This window comes from Sarcophilus harrisii, chromosome 2 (assembly GCF_902635505.1).
Source record: "Sarcophilus harrisii chromosome 2, mSarHar1.11, whole genome shotgun sequence".
Lineage (NCBI taxonomy): Eukaryota > Metazoa > Chordata > Mammalia > Dasyuromorphia > Dasyuridae > Sarcophilus > Sarcophilus harrisii.
The window spans coordinates 227,844,576-227,864,845 of record NC_045427.1 but is presented as its reverse complement, the minus strand read 5'-3'; positions in this window follow the sequence as shown (position 1 = coordinate 227,864,845).

Genomic DNA, 20,270 nt, shown 5'->3' with positions numbered 1-20,270 from the left:
AAAAAAAATAGGCACTGTAAAAGAAGCTTGCTAAATTGAAAAGTAGTAATCCCAGGAGCTTCACATCAGTAGGAAGCTGCTCCCACTCCCAGGTCCCTACGCCACCCTCACCCCCTCCAAACCCTTAACAGTTGTCCTACCCAGATCCTATCATATATGTTCTGATATATGAGACTGGTTGTGGGGTCTCTTGAATGCAACAAGTTAACAGGAAGAGGCAAATACTTTACATGTAGTGGTATAAATATTATGAAAATTCTTTACTTCTGTTAATTCTACATTGAAATTTTTTAATTAGCCACAAAGATTACAACTCTTAATTCTGTTTTGAAAGCTTGGGCCCACAACATGTTTTGTTTTTTGGGATTTTTTTTTTTCGGTTGGCAAGTTATTCTGGAAGTCCTAAATAATAAAATCACAGCTTTGTTTTGTTTTTTAATTCTATACAAACCCTGTTTACTTCTAAATCTGTGGTTGTTAATATTTTATCTGGAAGTAATTAGAGAAAGTAGGTTTTTTCAAAGCACAGCGTGAGTAGGAAATTAAAACTCAATACTGGTGGGTTCATTAATAGAAGCTCTTATAGACTCCTAAGCATTAGAGACATTTAATCCAGTGTTTACCTAACTAAGAATCTTCTTTTCATACTATCTGACACAACTAGTTATCTGATCTCTGCTCAAAAATCTCCAGTGCTGAAGGACTACTTCCATTGGCTATTTTAAGACAACTCTTATTGTTAGGGAGTTTTTCATTGCATCAAACATAAACCTACCCTTCTGCAGCTTGCACCCCTTTCTTTGGAGTCAAGTGGAAAAAAATCCACTCTTCTTCCACAGTTTTCTTGAAATTCTCCATAGATATTTGTCTTTTCATACCCAGTTATAAAAATAAAGTTGTGTTGTTTTTTAAATAAAGTACTTGAGAAGTTGTCCAACTAAAACATTTCTGGGGCCTTAGAAGCCATGTGACCTCAGATAATTTATTGAGTCTGTTTCGTCATCTATAAAATAAGAGGCAGACTGCTTCTAAGACTCAGGTTTTAAATTCTATTTACCCTTCACTCCAGAACCCAGTTTCTTTTTGCCGTTTTTAAAATTTGCAGTTAAAAAATTCTGCCTGTAGGTGGTGCTAGAGAACAAGACAAAAGCTTTAAATATCTAAATTCTGTAGCTACTGAAGGACCATTTTTACCTAATTTTTTTTCCAGCCTGATTGTTCTTCTCTGCAAGTAGTAAATTACAGATTAAATTACTTGTTCAAATCCAAAAACTTTTTAAAAAGCCGATGTTAAAAATTGTTTCGACATTTAATTGGGGGAAAAATAAAATAAATATAATTTTAAATGATATTATTTGGTTGCCTTTATCAAACCAAATATTGATGTTTTTACATGGAAAAAAATTGTCTGTTTGGTTTGGTAAGACTTGGGGAATAACTGAAAACTGGGAGATGGAAAAGTTGATGGTTTGAAAATATTTGCCTTTATGTTCTGTCAATAAAAAGCTATAATAATTTAAAAAGGAAAAAAAAAAAAATACCAGGAATGTGCTGGGCCTAGCTCATCCAACATAATTGTTAAATTTTCAGTGTGACACCTCAGAAATTGGCTAATGCTATCTATTGGGTCCTGATTGTTTTTTTCTATTTTCTTGACTTAATAAACTGTTAGAAAAATTTTTACAATAAAGTTTAAATTTAAAAAAAAAAGGAAAAGAAAATATATGCCTTATGTAATCACTCACATTTCAAAAGCCCTTTAAAATTGACAGTCATCCTGGTAAGATAGGCAATACATGTAATAGTATTCCATTTTACATATAAAAACTCTGAGGCTCAGAGAAAGGAAGTAAATTGTCTATCTGCCACACAACTGGCAGATAGAAAAGTTGGGATTATTCTGTATAATTCTGGATTCCAAGTCCTAGGGATGTCCTTTTTTCATCAGCCAGAATCTCATGGGAACAAGATGGAACCAATCATTTTAATTGCATAATTTAACTGATATGAAGTAGCAAAGTAGGAATTTGGGAAATAAAGCCATGTTTAAGAGTAAACATAGCTTTTCTAATGACTCAGTGCTAGTTTCCTTATTTTCAAAGTGGAAGTGATACTAATAGGTTATTAAAGCAAGATTGTCTTGGGAGATGAATAATGAAATGACAATACAAAAAAATTTCACACATTAGAATACAGTTTTTGGAAATTACATTTGACTAACTTCACAGTATATGTTTTCTACATTTAGCTTCCAGAAATAAAAAGGAAGGAACAGTTTTCTGTCAAATACATGTGCGATGGTTAAAATATATTGGATTGCTTGCTGTCTAGGGGAAGGGGTGGGGAAAGGGAGAGAGAAAAAATTGGGAACATGAGGCTTTGCAAGGGTGAATGTTGAAAACTATCTTTGCACATATTTTCAAAATAAGAAGCTATTAATTAAAATAAATAAATACATGTGTGAACAATTCTTGTTATTCTGGCATAATTCTCAAGACAAATAAATAAGATATTAACCTGATTAGCGTATAGAGCAGTGGAAAGTGTCAAATTTAAACTCAGAGGACCTGGGTTGAATTCCCAACTCTGTCACCTGTGTGACCTTCAACAAGTAACTACCTCTTTTTTTTATAACAGCTTTTTATTTTCAAAATGAATGCAAAGATAGTTTTCAATGTTCACCCTTGCAAAATCTTGTGTTCCAAATTTTGCTCCTTTCCTCCCTCTCCCCTTCCCTAGACAGTAAGTAATCCAATAGAGGTTAAGTATGTGCAATTCTTCTAAACATTTTTCCGCTTTTATCATACTGAAGTGACTATCTTTTTTAGCTGAAATTTCCTCAAAGAGTGGGACTAGATAATCTCAAATAGTCCTTTTCATATGATCTTGTAAATCAATTGTTTGGGGAATTTTTTAAGTCATAATCTTATATTGAAATCCTTGGAATATAGATTTTATGATTACAATATATGATTTAAATCTCACTTCAGACACTTACTAGCTGCATGACCCTGGGCAATTTACTCTTGCTTTTGCCTCAGTTTTCTCATCTGTAAAATGAGCTGGGAGAGAAGAAAAGCTCCAATATCTTTGCCAAGAAAAACCATAGGGGTTGATAAAGAGTTGGGACATTGAAACAACTGAAAAACAACAAAACATGGCTAATTTTAAAGAATGTATTATATTATATTATAATTATTTCTGCTAATATCCTATTGCCCTAATATACTATAAGCTCCTTCAAGACCAGAGCTAGTTCTCTTCCAAAGATCCAGAACAGTAATCTTCTGGGATGCATAGAGTTTGAAATGTCTCTTCAAGATCTTCTAGCCTAGACTCCTCATTTGATTGAAGAGGAAACTGAGGCTCAGAGAGAAGAAATCTAGTAAGTGGTAAATAGTGCTAAATTTAACTTCTCTGGATCTCAGTTTCCCCATTTGTAAAAGGAGGAAATTAATGACTTTTCCAGCTCTTTCTAACTTTAAGTCAGTTCTCTTCTAATCTTAGATGAATACTGAATTGGAACAGATTTAACTAAAGATCAAAAAAGTCCATTTGAAACTGAAAAATATGAACTATTTAATACTTTTAAAGATCCTTCAAAATCTTTCAAGCACTGTATGATAGGGTTAACTAAGATGGAGTCAGTTGATAAAATAAGTCAGTTGTGGCTTATATATAGACCAGAGAGCAGTAAAAAGCCCATACCCTAACCAGAAAAGCATTCCCAAACCACTCTGCTGAAGCATAGAACTACAAGTTCAAAGAACTGTGTTCTTCCTCTAATTCTTTTTCACCTTTGGAGCAAATCATTTAACTTCTCTGGGATTCACTGTCCCCAACTATAAAATGAGATTGAGTAGACTGAAAGATCTCCAAGGTCCAGGAATTCTTAACCTTAAGTTCTAAGACCTTAAAAAATTTTTTTTCAATATTTTTAAATGTTTTGCCAGCTACATTTCAATGTAATTGGTTTCCTTTGTAATTCGATGCATTTAAAAATATTATTCTGCAAAGGGATTCCTCAAATTGTCAAAAGGGTTTTTGACCCAATAAAGGTTAGGTACCCCTCCTCACCTCTCACCGAGGCAGCCTGGCAAAATAAAGTGCTGGATTTGGAGCCAAGGAGATTTAGATTCACATTCCAGCACATTCCAGTGTTATCTGTGTGATTTTGGACAAGTCGAAACAACTCTCATAGCCTCAGTTTCCCAAATGTCTCACAGACTATTTTGTCACTCATTCAAATGAAATAATGTATATAAAATGATTGATAAACTTTCAAGGGATATATAAAAACAAGCTGTTGGTATTATAAAATTTTATTCACTAAGCTTTTATTGAGCAACTATTTTATGCCAGGCACTCGCCTAGGGGTTGGGATACAATAATAAAAAATAATACACTCCTGTGTTGCTCTGACCCTGGAGCTGAATGGGTGATGCAGCATGAACTGAGACTAGGGTAGATCCAGAGGTGTTAGGAAATTTGCATGTATACAGTCTAAGACTGTGAACCTCACAAGAATCAGGTACAGCAGTTAATGGCAGCTGTATGGCCCTGACTCAGAATGGGAAGTCTGAGACTCAGCTCACAGACCTGTGGTGAGACCTACAGCGACATAACCAAAGCAGAGAGCTCAGCCCAGGAGTGAACCTAAAATTCTGTCGCAGGTGAAGCTCCTTCTCTGAATCTGAATCTTGCTAGCTGATAAAAACTAGGTTTTCACAACTGTCGACTGGGACTTCAACCAGAGGCAAATTTGCAGCCCTGTCACCCAAACACAAACTGGGGCTGGAAGATTGCCAAATTCTGACCTAGAAGACAACAAACTTCACTATAGATCAGACTATTAGAGCATATGCTGAGAGTTTGTGGATCTGTAGCCTGAGCCATTGCCAAGATTCTGACAAACATAAACCTGGAGGAAAGCAGCAATAGAACCCCAAAGAACACGGAACATAGCTTAATAAGGCTGTGAGATTCTCTTCAGAAGCATACAAAGCCTGTCCCTAACACAAAGTGCCAATTTGCAAATTAAGGCTAGAAAAAGAAGTATATTTAAGATGCCCTTGGTAAAGAGCTGATACGAGTAGGACACCCAAAACACAGTCCCAATAGCAGCGAATAATTTCCTTCATGTTTTAGGTAAAGTTTCCCTACAGCAAGAAGTCTTTACCCATCCTCCTTAATATTAATGCCTTCCCTCTGAGACCATAACAATTGTTTCTGTTTTGGCCTGAAAGCCTGAGCTTTTTCCCCTCTCAGATTGCTTTCTCCCCCCCCCCCCCCCCCAACTAGATTTAAAAAAGGTCATTCTTTGACTCATTTTTTACCTAGCTTCAATCACTGGGCATTGTTGAAGAGAAAATGAAATGTATAAAAGACCTCACCTTAAAAAGATCAAGATTTCCTACTGCATCTAGAGCCAGCTCGTCATCCTGACCCATATCTTGCTATTGGAATAAGATAGCTCCAGAGAAGAAAGTGAGACAGGTGAGTTTGCATAGTCCTCTCTCATTTAAATCCAATTCACTTGCATATCATGGCATCATCTCCCTGATATCATGGTCCTTTGAGAACAAAGGACAAAAAAGTGTGTGTGTGTGTGTGTGTGTGTAGCTAGTTACAGATAGATATAGATATAAACACATCGATACATTGTTGTTTGCATGTTATTTCTCCAATTAGACTGAGTTCCCTGAAAGCAGGAATTTATTTTTTAAAAATTTTAGCCTTAGCATGATAAATGTAGAAATATTTATGGAAGAATTTCACATATTTAACATATATATTGGGTTATTTGCTGTCTAGGGGAGGGGTGGAGGAAGGGAGAAAGAAAATTTTGGAACACAAGATTTTGCAAGGATGAATGTTGTAAAATATCTTTGCATATATTTTGAAGATAAAAAGCTATCATTTTTTTTTAATAGCCTTTCTTTATATCCCCAGTGCTAAGCACAGTGCCAGGAGCATAGTAGGTAATAAATGCTAGATGGTTGATTAAATAACTCCATGATATCTTCAAGCAAAACTTCAAAGAAAAATTCAAGTTGGCCATGAAGTCAACTAGAATTTTTGGGGAAAATGTAGCAACAGCTAAAAATTATATATGATAAATGAGATAGTGATTTCTTGAGGAAAGGATTTGAAAGGAAATAAGTGATATAGAAAAGTTTTAGAGAAAGGATTAGCAGACTAATACAAAAGGTACAAAACTTTACTCAGTTAACAATTCTTTTGACATTTATAATAAGCTAAAACGTTAATTACTCTATAATACAATAAAAAACATTAAAACAAAGCCAAAAAACTTTTTAAAAGTAGAAGAAAATCTAAAGTACCTCATATTAAAAACAATTGACCTGGAAATTATCCAAGATCATTGACCTACCTGAAGACCATGATCCAAAAAAAAAAAAAAAAAAAATCCTAAATATCATATATCAAAAAATTGTGAATGAAAATTATCCAGATTAATATAGAAATAAATCCATTTCATTATAAAAATAGGCAGAAACTTGGAGAGGTAATAAGGTAAGACAGAAAGTACATTCAGGGAGAAATTATTCATAAGCAAGACAACTCCCAAATTTGGAGGGTAGATCATGATAGGTGATGGCAAAATTTTAAGGAAACAACCTGCAATTGTTGTCTGAGGAAAAGGATAAAAAATGGGACAAAGGAGCATAAATAGTTTGCAACAGCCATAGATACCTAGAGTTGTGCAGATTTCTTCTTTCCTCCTCCTCTTCTTCCTCTTCTTCTGCAGCTGGGGTTAAGTGACTTGTCCAAAGTCACATAGCTAGAATGTGTTAAGTGTCTAAAGCCAGATTTGAGGGCTGGTGCTCTATCCACTGCACCAACTAGCTGTCCCCTTACTAGTTTCTGGGGAGCAAAGAAAGGCAAAAGTGTAAAGAAAATAGAAGAAAAAGAAATAAGCAATTAACAGTCATAACTCGGAATATGAATGTGATGAAAACACACATAAAATAGCAGAGTGGATTAGAAAACAGAAAATAACTTGAAAGATAAAGATTTATAGAATGTAAAAATAAGGGACTAGAACAAATTCTATTATACTTCAGCTAAACTAAAAAGGGGAAGGAGAGAGGGGAAACATGATCTCAGACAAGACAAAAATAAATAAACTTAGATATGCTTAAAGATACTATAGATAATGAATTAATATCAACACTTAACCAATAGGCATCAAAATAATCTAAATAAAACAAAAACAAGTTGCAAGGAGCAATATGGAGCAAAATTATAATAGTGGGTGATATACCTCCATTTATTCTAAGACAAATGTAAACCAAAATGGAATTTAATAAAAATTAAAATTTTGAAAATTATTTTATAAAAATCAAATAAGATATTAAAACTATTAAAAACATCAGAACTATGAGATACATCCTTTAATGACTATAATGAAATAAAACTATAGTCAATAAAGAGCTGTTGAAAGGATTTAGAATCAGTTGATCAGGTCATATGAGCAACAAGATGGAGGAATAGACATTTTTTCTGATCATCATACCCACTCAAATCTCTCCAAAATAGAAATTATATGCTGAAGATAAAGCAACTTCAGCTGCCTCCATGAATTTGAACACACAGAATCCAAAATAAAAAGAAATGGGGGGCAGGGGAGGGAGAAAGAAAGAGAAAAAGAAAGACGAAAAGAAAGAAAGAGGGAGAAGGAGAAAGAAGGAGGAAGGGAGGAAGGGAGGGAGGAAGAAAGGAAGGAAGGAAGGAAGGAAGGAAGGAAGGAAGCAAAGAAGGGAGGAAAAAAGGAAGGAAGGAAGGAAGCAAAGAAGGGAGGAAAAAAGGAAGGAAGGAAGGAAGCAAAGAAGGGAGGAAAAAAGGAAGGAAGGAAGGAAGCAAAGAAGGGAGGAAGAAAGGAAGGAAGGAAGGAAGCAAAGAAGGGAGGAAAAAAGGAAGGAAGGAAGGAAGCAAAGAAGGGAGGAAAAAAGGAAGGAAGGAAGGAAGCAAAGAAGGGAGGAAAAAAGGAAGGAAGGAAGGAAGGAAGGAGTGGGGGAGGGAGGAAGAAAAAGAAACAATTTATAACCTGCACAGCAAAAATAATGGGCAGGATAGAAAAACTGGATTCTGAGATGGCAATTCTCACCAAAGAAACAAAAGTGAGAAAAATAGCTTTAGAATGCAAATATACAAAAGTAAAGGGAAATCTAAAAGAAAAGTAGCAAAAAATAATACCTTTAAAAGAAAATATGCTAATTCTACATATGGAAAATGAAATATCAATTGGGAGAATTCACAAATCACTTCCAGAGGAAAAAAATGAAGGCTACAAACTCCAAAGCACAGAGTGATTAAATTTAACAATTTACAAACAAATTCTTTGAGCAATCAGAAAAAAAAAAAAAAAAATCCTTTAAATACAAAGGAAAGGAGCTTTGAATAATACAAGACTCTTGTATCAACTAGGAAACATAGAAGGGCATGGAATGTGACCTGAAGAGCAATGGAGCTCAAGATACAACAACCCTACAAATCTAAGCTTAATCATATATGAAAAAAGTCAGATATTCAATAATAAGGAGATGTTTGAAACATTTTAAAAATGAAAACCAGAACCAAAGAGATTATTTGCTTTTCAAAACCCCCAGACCACAAAAATGCAGAATGATTGAATGAATGAATGAATGCAAGGACAACAGTAGCAATAATGATAACAGAGATATCAATAAGAAACTTCTTTCTGAAGGTACACAAGGAAAAAGGGGTGAAGTTGGAGGACTGGTGAAGATAACCATAAAAAGGTAGGCATGATCAACAAGACTATATGATGATCAATTCTGATGGACGCAGCTCTCTTCAACAATGAGATGATTCAAACCAATTCCACTTGTGCAATGATGAAGCGATCCATCTATACCCAGAGAGAGTTCTGTGGGAACTGACTGTGGTTCACAACATAGCATTTCACTCTTTTTGTTGCTGTTTGCTTGCATTTTATTTTGCTTTACTTGTTCTCGTGTGTGAAATGATAGTTGTATAAATATGTAGGCATATATTGGATTTAACATATATTTCTACCATGTTTAACCGATATTGGACTACTTGCCATCTAGGGAAGAGCATGGGGGAAGGAGGTAAGGGGATTTGGAACACAAGGTTTTGCAAGGGCTAATGTTGAAGAATTGTCCTCAATATGTTTTGAAAAATAAAAAGTTTTAATAAAATAAATACATAAACAAAAGAGGTAGGCATGGAGTTTTATGGAAGAAACCTGATAACAGCCTCTCTAATGGTTTTGATTTTGGGTTGTTTTTTTGTGGGACTATATTACAATATATAAGCACATGAAAGGATGAGGATGAAGGGGAAGGGTGGTGCAAGTAATAAAAGAATAGCAAGAAATGTGTGATCTACCAGGTTAAATCAAAAGCTAGCTAGCAATGAAGGGAGGTAATTTTGAAGTCTCAGAAAGAGAAGAGTGGGAGTGAATGAGAAAAGAAGGGAAGGATGAAGAAGAGAGAAAAGGAAAAAGATTGCTTTGTTAGTGGGAGAGGGTTTCACTGATGAATGCTCCCATGAGTGAAGAGAGATGGTCTGTAAAGGAAAATAGGAACTTTTTGCTAGATGTGACCTAGAGAATTTGGTGCTTGAAAAATCTTCTCATTCAACCTTGGGTGGTGTAGTTGAAACTTCTAGGGACAAGTGACAGCTGGTGGAGGGAAAGAACATGGAGCCAGAGGGGAGATTTTGAGGCAAATGGGAAAACACAGTGACCAGAAAAGAATGTAAAACAGCAAGTGCTAGGTTGCATAATCAGACATAGGACAGAAACTTGCTACAGTTGGCATTTTTCTGGGAGTGAGGGACAATAAAAAAGAAGAATCCATCCAAATACCCAATCCACCCAAAATTACACCACTATACAGAGCCTGTCTCTGACACAAAGCCCCAGTTTAAGAATCAAAGTCAAAGAAATGACTAAATCAAACAGTATAAATATTATTATAGATCTAAAGTTCTATTAAAAGCAGTAGCAAGTAACAAAATAACAACTGTCAACAAAGACTCAGAGGAAGAGGAGAAAAATGGATTTTCCACAAATACTACATGAGTAGTGTAGAAGAAAAAAGTAAGACTTCTAAAAATGAAATAAAAGCTCTGAAATAAAGAATTTAAAAGGAAAATGAATGGTTGAGAATTGAAAGTGATAACCCTTACCCAGAGAACAAACTCCCTTAAAATTAGTATAAATTGAATAGAAATTATTTTCTCTATGAGACAAAATAGAAGAAACGTAAGATAACAGATATCTGAAAACAAGGAGGAGGAAGAGGAGGAGGGGGAGAAGGAAGAAAAAGAGAAGGAGGAAGAGAAGAGGAAGAGAAGAAGGAGGAGGAGGAGAATAAGAAAGAGAAGGAGAAAGAGAAGGAGAAGGAGGAGAAGAAGAAGAAAGCCATGAACTATCCCGCCCCAAAAAAAAATCTGGACACTATATTTCCAGAAACCATAAACTATAAGTGTCCAACTCTATTAGATGCGTTAGACAAAGTAAAGATAGAAAAAATCCACTGAACACCTCCTGAAAAGAAACATCTGAAGGAAAAGTTCCAGGAAGAATATAACAAAATCCTGAAATCCTATCACACACACACACACACACACACACACACACACACACACACACACACAATACTATTTAAAAGAAAAAAAAAATGTCCTGTACATATCCAGAAAGAACAATTCAATTACAAGAGAACAATGGTTGTGATTGTTCAAGATTTGGCAGGTACATTCAAGACAAATTTCATCTAAAGACAAATTATACACAAATTCTACTAAAAACAAGAAAAGATTATGGCATAAGATCTTATAACAAAAGGCAAAAAGAATAGATGAACAAATAACAAACAATAGCTTACCTAGAAAATCTGAAAATAGAACAATAGAGGGAGAAATGGGCCTTTAATGGACTAGAGAACTTTTAAATATTTCTGATAAGATCAGAGGTTAGCAGGAACTTTGGAACACAAACATAAGAATCCAGAGAAACCTAGAAATGTAAAGTTATTTGAGCAATTGGAAGGAATTGTATAATGTTGTAATGCTACCATATGTTTCATCAGAAATTTACCATTTTCAGAAGGTATTGAGGAAAATGAATAAGAAAAATGAAGATCCTGGGAAGATTTGTCAAGTTGAGGTTTAAGAAGAGGAAAGAGAAGAAAGAAGAAAAGGAAGGATACTAGGATATAAAGGAAGATGGAGGGAATGGGACTTTTTATTTCTCTTAAATAGGATGTATAAGATGAACATTCAAATAAGGAATAGAAGATGAAGGGAAAGCATCATATGAGCCTCACTTTTTTTCTAAAATGAACCATGAACACCAATGAACATCATTTGGTGAAGAAATACATCAAATTCAGCAGGAAGCAAGAAGGGATGAGTGGGAGGAGTTTAAAAAGAAAACATAATACCAAAGAGGGAATGGCCACAAACAAAATACCCAAAAGGGAGATTAAAAAGGAAAAAGAAAAAAAAAAAAAAACTAGAATCTAAGGAGGTACACATCAGTTGGTGAATAGTTAAAGAAATAGATGTAATGGAAAATTATTGCACTGGAAGAAATGAAAGATATAATTTCAGAGAATTATATCACATATTAATAATTCTAGACTTAAATAAGCAGAAATGGAAGAACAATTTATATGTCAACATCATAAAAAAATGCTTTAAAATACTTAAGAGTTTTGATCAATGCACTGACTAGCGATGTCTCCAGAGGACATATGTTAAAGTATGTTTACCCATCTTTGGACAAAAAGATGATGGACTTATGATGTAGAAAGAGATGTATATTTTGGGGCAAGTGACATGAAACAGAGGTTCAGTTTCATATACAAACCTTTTTTTTTTAATTTTCTGTATATATGAGAAAACTCATTTCTCATTTTTATATTCAAAATAAAAATAAAACATTAAAATTTTATAGCAGCTCTTTTTAGAGGCAGTGATTTGGAAACAAAGTACCCATCAATTGGGGAATGACTGTACAAAATATGGCACATGAATATAATGGAACATTATTGTGCCATTAAAAAAATAGTGAAGGGAGAGGTTTCAATTAAATATAGGAAGGCTTGTACAAACTTATGCAGAATGAAGCGAGTAGAATATGGAGAAAAATTTATACAAAAACAACATTGTAATGAATGACTAAACAGGGTTCCAGGGGACAGAGGATGAAACATGCTACCTACCTCCTGACAGAAAAGTGAAAGATTGAAAATACAGAAGGAAACATTTGTTATTTTTACTATTAAGTCATTTTTTCAGGCATTTTCAGCCTTTTCATGACTCCATTTGGGGTTTGGTTTACCATTTCCTTCTCCAGCTCATTTTACAGATGAGGAAACTGAGACAGACAGAATTAAATGGCCTGTCGAGGGTCACACAGCCAGTGAGTGTCTGAGTTGAATTTGAACTCAGGTTTTCCTGACTTTAGACCCACTGCTCTATTGGTTGTACCACCTGGCTGTCTAGAATGAGCCATACATTATAGCCAATCTGAGAATTTGTTTTGCTTGACCATGAATATCTGTTTACTTTTTTGCCTTTTTTCAATTTGGCATGGTGAAGGGAGAGCAGAAAGAAGACAAACTAAACGCTCATTAATTGAAAAAAATTTAAATTAAAACTAATAAATGCAGCTCAGGAGTTTGAATTAATGAGATTTGGGGAAAGGGGAATTAGAGAACTGTGAGGCATTCATAAGGAGGGAAATTAAACTTGACATTTCAGGATGTTGGGCTTTGGGGAGAACTCTATGACCAATAAAACACTGGGGAATAAGTTTCTCAGATGTTTGACCTGTTTGTCTTTCTGTTGTGGCAAGACACATAAGGAGAGCTCTGAACAAAACAGACGTAGGGAGGGATTGAAGGGAAGAAGAGAAGGAATAGGGTTAGTGAATTGTGGTGGTAATTACTTATATCCTCACTGGAGAAGTTTAAAAAAAAAAACACTAAAAATATTAAGCACATACTTACAGAAGGCACAGAAAGAGAATGATCTGGCTTGGTGAAATGAATGCCTATACTACCAGGCTAAAAAAAGATGCTGCAAAATACATAAAATTTCAAGTGAAAGTTTGAAATCTTTACCCTTGATTCTAGACTTGTAACTTTTTTTTTCTCATGAAGCTAAGTTCTGTGTGTATTTTTTTAAAAAGGCTATTATTTCATCCTATGGGAAGCAGCTTTAGTTAGTTCTATTCATTATTGGAATACTTTAATTTTGAATTCTGGCTTAGCTCGTGTTAAACTATATGACAATGAACAAGTCACTTAAGCTCTCTGAAATAGTTGCCCAATCTGTAAAATGAAGATAATATCTTTATAAATCATATATACATACATGCAGAGAGAAAAAGAAGGAAAGAGAGAGAGAGAGAGGAAAGGGAGAGAGAGAGAAGGAAAGAGAGAGAGAGAAAGGAGGGATAAAGAGGAAGGAAGGGAGAGACAGAGAAAGGGAGGGAAAGACAGAGAGATAAGACAGACAGTCAGAGAGACAGACCGACAGACAGACAGAGAGAACTCAATGGCTATGGCTATGTAACCTGGTGATATTATGTGGCTCCAAGGGAGGCAGAATAGACATCTCTCCTAACATTTTCTGAGGGAGATTTTAATGCCTGCCAGAAGGGAAATCAAGAAGTTGAGACAAGAAGCCTGTCTGCTCTGTTCTCCTCAGGAAGAGGGAATACCAGGCTAGAATTATATCTGCCCCTTAAATTATATTCATCTATTTAAACCCCAGTAAACCATCTTGGCAGATGAATAAAACCAAATTGAAATTAACCTATAGGCCTCCAACCTGTCAATGAGTTAGGGGAATGTGTTTCCCAAGCACGCGAAGACTTTCCCCTGCTCAATTTTTCCAAATAGCCAAGGAGGCTACGGAAGCAGGCACTACAGAAGAGCTTGCTCAGACATCAAAGGCACCAAGGTCATCCACCACTTCTTGGACTATCACCAGGCATCTTGACTTCTGTCTTCCCAGTGGATTCAACGAATGAAAGAGAGAATAAGGCAATTTTGTACAACTCTGTCTCAATCCAATTCACACACAAGTCAAAAGCTGTGAAGCCACTGGTCCTCTTCAAAACAAGACAAAAAACAATATATAAATATGTTTATAAATATAGATATATGCATATAAAAGTAAGATTGCATTATCATTATTGTCCTTTTATGAGTAGCAAAACCCTCAAAAGGGAACTAAGTGTAAAATCTCCTTGAAACTTGGCTTACAAAAAATCAAGCCATTCTCCAATTGAAAAATGGTCAAAGGATATGAACAGACAATTCTCAGATGAAGAAATTGAAACTATTTCTAGTCATATGAAAAGATGCTCCAAGTCATTATTAATCAGAGAAATGCAAATTAAGACAACTCTAAGATACCACTACACACCTGTCAGATTGGCTAAGATGACAGGAAAAAATAATGATGATTGTTGGAGGGGATGCGGGAAAACTGGGACATTGATGCATTGTTGGTGGAGTTGTGAACGAATCCAACCATTTTGGAGAGTAGTTTGGAACTATGCTCAAAAAGTTATCAAACTGTGCATACCCTTTGATCCAGCAGTGTTACTACTGGGATTATATCCCAAAGAGATTATAAAGAAGGGAAAGGGACCTGTATGTGCACGAATGTTTGTGGCAGCCCTTTTTGTAGTGGCTAAAAACTGGAAACTGAATGGATGTCCATCAGTTGGAGAATGGCTGAATAAATTGTGGTATATGAAAATTATGGAATATTACTGTTCTGTAAGAAATGACCAACAGGATGATTTCAGAAAGGCCTGGAGAGACTTACACGAACTGATGCTGAGTGAAATGAGCAGGACCAGGAGATCATTATATACTTCAACAACAATACTAGATGATGACCAGTTCTGATGGATCAGGCCATCCTCAGCAACGAGATCAACCAAATCATTTCTAATGGAGCAGTAATGAACTGAACTAGCTATGCCCAGAAAAAGAACTCTGGGAGATGACTAAAAACCATTACATTGAATTCCCAATCCCTATATTTATGCACACCTGCATTTTTTATTTCCTTCACAAGCTAATTGTACAATATTTCAGAGTCTGATTCTTTTTCTACAGCAAAATAACGTTTTGGTCAGGTATACTTATTGTGTATCTAATTTATATTTTAATATATTTAATATCTACTAGTCATCCTGCCATCTAGGGGAGGGGGTGAGGGGGGTAAGAGGTGAAAAATTGGAACAAGAGGTTTGGCAATTGTTAATGCTGTAAAGTTACCCATGTATATATCCTGTAAATAAAAGGCTATTAAAGAAAAAAGAAAAAAAAAAAAAAGAAACTTGGCTTACACAACTATGTCAAAATAAGTCAACGATGCTATATCCTTCAAAGTCTCATATAACACATTGTTGTTCTCTATGGCATACATATCTTGATCAAGGCCACTTGCCCTTACCTTTTTGCTCCAGGATCTTCCCAGGAGCCCCATGTCAGTCCTGATCTAACCTACCTGTTACAGTAGTCTTGGTCTTTACCCCATGGCCTTCTCCAGTGCTCAGAAGGTTGATCCTAGATCATACCTAACTCAAACCCAATTCAAACAGTTCCTGCCTCCTCTCTGAATTCCCCCCAGCCCATATCTTCCCTTGTTCCTGCCTGGTCTGAAGCAAGTCTCATTGGCCCTATGTGATACACTTTCATAGTTGGACCTTCATGGGAAGACCTTAAACAATCTAATCAACTTGCCTTTCTCAATGGATCTTTTCCAGCCACTGATACTCTGCATGGAGTCATTCCTCACTGCTTAGCAAATTCTCATCCTTTCATGTTCTCTCCATTTCAGAGATTCGGAATCACCAACCAATGGTATACAAACAATATTCCACATCCCCATTGGCTACAACCTTACTCCCATCCTCATGGATTCTACCTCTATAATGATCCATTCATTCCAAATCTATTTACCTCTTGCACTATCCTCTCTGGAATCCCTGTTCCATAACTGACTAACTTGCTTTCATCTTAAACATTTTCCTTTCTCATTCCTTCCATTTTATCATATTCACATTCATTGCATCTGACTTTCTCCTGCTGACACTGAATCCCTGACTTCCTTTACAATACTGGTTGTACTTTCACTGTTAAAAGTAGAGTAACTGAGTAAATCAATCAACTCACTCAATGTCAATTAACATAAGTGACAAAATGCTTGGATATCTTAATGTGAGAATAAATATCCATCAGTCTCTTAATCTTAGGATTCAGTTTCAGTCAGTCATAGGCTTTAGACTAAAAGTTAAAAATCCTTCAAATTGAAATGATGTTATGCAGGAATCATAGTCAGATTGGCTAAGGAACCTGGATCATGCCCTAAGGGTAATCTACAAAATATCAAGTTACTTTAAAACTGTCATTATTACAGAGATTAGAACAAATGCATGCAAAATCCTGAGGGAGAACCTTGAAGGAAAGGCAAATCTTTGGGGTAGGTCTTCCCTTTTGACTGGAGAAAGATCTTGTGAGCTTCCAAGTGTCTGAAGGATTGGTTACTTTTCAACTTATCATCTGTGTCCTATGTCCTGGCCACATACTCAGATCAGCTAACAGTAGTACTGAGAACTACAGACAAACTGTTCTTCATGGTAATCAGCAAAGAAGCTACACCGTGCCTAAGAAGAACTTCTGGAGCATCCCACAAAAGAAAGAAAAGGACTGAAAGCCATCAGAATATGTGACTTATCCCTTCACCAGTTTAATCCCACTTTTCTCTATATTTTATTTATGCTGGTGGGGGAATATATTACAGACTTTTGGGAGGATGTTTAAAACCAAATCTACTGCCTTTTTAAATGCCCTTTCTAAAAGCAACCAAGTCTCTCTGGTTACAAATCATTCTCACCTGATAATCTTGGAGAAAAGGATACCAATGGAATGCATTAGCTATGCAGAATTAGAAAAGACATCCCTCCTCCACCCTTCAGAGATGGACCTGGCCAAGTTATCCTTCTAGATAACTAGTCTTGGGTAAGTCAGAACATTTCTTGTTCCCCATTGTTACTTCCAGATCTCCCTGTACTATCACTCAGTAGTAACCTCTCCTTTGAGGTCCATCTCACAGTTAAGATACTGATAACTTATCAACCTCCAGGACAATCTCTCTTCCTCAATGATTTTGATACCTGACTCATACACAATCTTTACTCAACCCCAATTCCTGCTCTCATCCTAGAAGACTTCAAAATGCATATTGATATTACTACAAGCATTTTTTCACATTCTTTTTTTCAATCTACTCAATTCCCATGACTTCATTTCACACAGAAATGATCATATCCTTGGTCTTGCCACCATCCACAAGTGTTCTTCCATGTTCATAAACTTTGAAATTCTTTGATTTATCATTATATTTTATCACCCAATCTTCCTCTCTGATTTATACCACTAACTCTTTATTATCATCATGACTTCTAGTTCTTCCACCCTTCAAATTCCCAGGTCATTACCCTGGAATTGGCTGTACTCTCTTAATCTTTTCTAACTCTATTCCTTAGTGAATTAGATTAACTCTATGTTCTCCTTTATACTTAAGTTTCTTGCTCCCTTATTCTGTCATTAATCATGCCCTGCCAAATCCCAACCTAGAATTGCTCCCATATTCCAACTCATTATCTCCTATTCAGATGCTGCTGAACAGGATCTAGAGAAAAATCACAAATCTGTACTCACTAGTTACTACGAATATTTATGTGCTCTCCTGTGGGTCCTCACTAAATCAAGGCAATCCTTTTTATATCTCCCAAATTAATTCATATTCCCACTCATGACAGCTGCTATTCCAAACCTTTTTGTCCTTTTTCAGGCTTCCCATACATTGCCTCATACATTACCATTCATCAAGAGCTCCCTCTTCTTTCCTCATCTCACATCCCTCCGATGCCTTCTGCCACTCCATCATCCCATCTCACATGAAAAAGTAGCCCTTTTCCTTGCCAAGCAAACTTCTCTATATGTACTCTGGGATTCCATTCTATCCTATCTTTAACAGATTGTATCCTCTCTCCCATAAATCTTCTTACCCTTCTGACTCTTCTTATCTACTGGCTTTTTATCTATAAATAAGACCATATCTCTCCCACGCTAAAACAATTTTCACTTGATCCAACTATTCCCTCTGGCTTTGATATATTTAATATGATACATCATATAAATATATCCTCCCTTTCATGGCTAAAGGCCTATAATCTATACCTCCTCTCTCCCTCTTCCTTCTTCTGAACTCTCTGCAATCTGGTTTCTCTTCTTATCACTCAAGTGAAACTACTCTCTTCAGAGTTACCAAAAGTTTTTTAATGGTTAAATCTAATGGTCCTCAATCTTCATTGTTTTTTACTTCTCTGGAAATTTTAGCATTATTAGTTTTTCTTCTTGTTCTTTTTTTACCTAATTGGTCTTTCTTTATCCCTATTGCTGAATCTTTATCCCTATTAAACTTTGGAACAAAGTGTTCTCATCCTTCCATTCCATGAGAGGAAGTCTTCCTATGCATGGATCATCCCCCTTACTCTGCTTTAGCAGGCCCTGTGGAGTGTTTAGAGCTTGTTCAGATGTCAAAGATACCAAGGTCATTCCCTGCACCCAGGATCACCACCAATCTTCTTGACTTTTGCCTTGCCACCATACTTCAATGACTCTGGAAGAGAGAGTGAAACTGATGACTTTGAGCAATTCTGCCTCACTTAAATCCAACTAATACACAAGTCCTGACATCATCTGATGATGTCATTGGTCCCCTTTTAAAACAAGGGAAACAGCAACAACTAACTATAGGTATCCCCAAAGGTTCTGTCCTTCATCCTTTTCTGTTTTTCCTCTATACTATCACATATCTCATTCAATGATCTCATTATCTCCTATGGGTTTAATTATCATCTCTATGAGGATGATTTCCCAGATTTTAGGAATATTTAAGCCCAACAGTTCCCCTGAATTCCAGTCTTGTATTACCAACTTTAGCTAGGTGTCCCAGTGAATAGAGGTATAGGCTTGGGATCAGGAAGATTCATCTTCCTGAGTTCAAATCAAGCCTCAGACAATTATTATCTATGTGACCTTAGGCAAGAACCCTGTTTGCAAACTACTTCAGTATCTTTGCTAGGAAAACCTCAAATGGGATCACAAGGAATCAGATTCAATTGAACAACAAATTACCAACTGCCTCTTGGTTATCTCAATTTTTTTTCTTAGCATCCCCAGCTTGATTGATTGCCTAATAGATGCTTGATGACTGCTTGATTTATATTAAATATTTATAATACAGCTCTAGAACCAAAATCTTTCTTCCCCAATCTCTCCTAATGCTAATGACTGTCTTCCTCAGATCCCACATAGTACAGATGCTCTTAACTTTTCTGGGGGCACTTATCATGCAATATTGTATGTTATACTTATTTATTTATTATGTTTGCATTTTTTTTCCTTTAGGAGATTGTAAGCTTCATGAGGACAGCAATCTGGTCTTACCTAAGTTTTATATATTCTCCAGAGCTTCACAATAGCATAATAAATATCAGTTAAATTGAACTAGTAAGAATCTATTCTATTAACAGTACAATGAGAGATTTGAATAAGGATAATACCTCTACATTAATGAACTTAAAGTTTAATACAGGAAAGATTTGCAAAGTGTTTTACATGTTATTTCATTAGACCCTCACAGTTACCCAGTGAAATAGATCAGAATTTCTTAAACTTTTTTCCACTCACAACCACTTTTTGCCTGAAAAATTTTTACATGATTCCCTGAGGGCATATGGATATATAAAATAAATATGCAAATCAAACATTATGATAGTGCATAATTTCATGATCCTCACATTCAATTATGGGATCTCAAACCACAGTTTAAGAAATTGGGAAGTAAATGATACTATTATCCCCATTTTATAAATTAAAAAATTGAGATTCAAAGAGATTTGAGAATATTACCCAAGGCTCAGAGAACTAGTAAGGATTTGTGATAATGTCTGAACCTGGATTTTCCCAACTCCATGTTCACTTATACAATGCTGCTATTCAGACAGGCCATGGCCACCCCCAAGCTGTGTGTTGCCATTTCCTAAACTGATGACATGTTTGAGCAATTTTGTAAAATTTACTTTTCTCTTTTTTCCTGATAGCCTTAATCCATTTCATTTTATGAGCTGTGTTAGACTTTTCCACGGA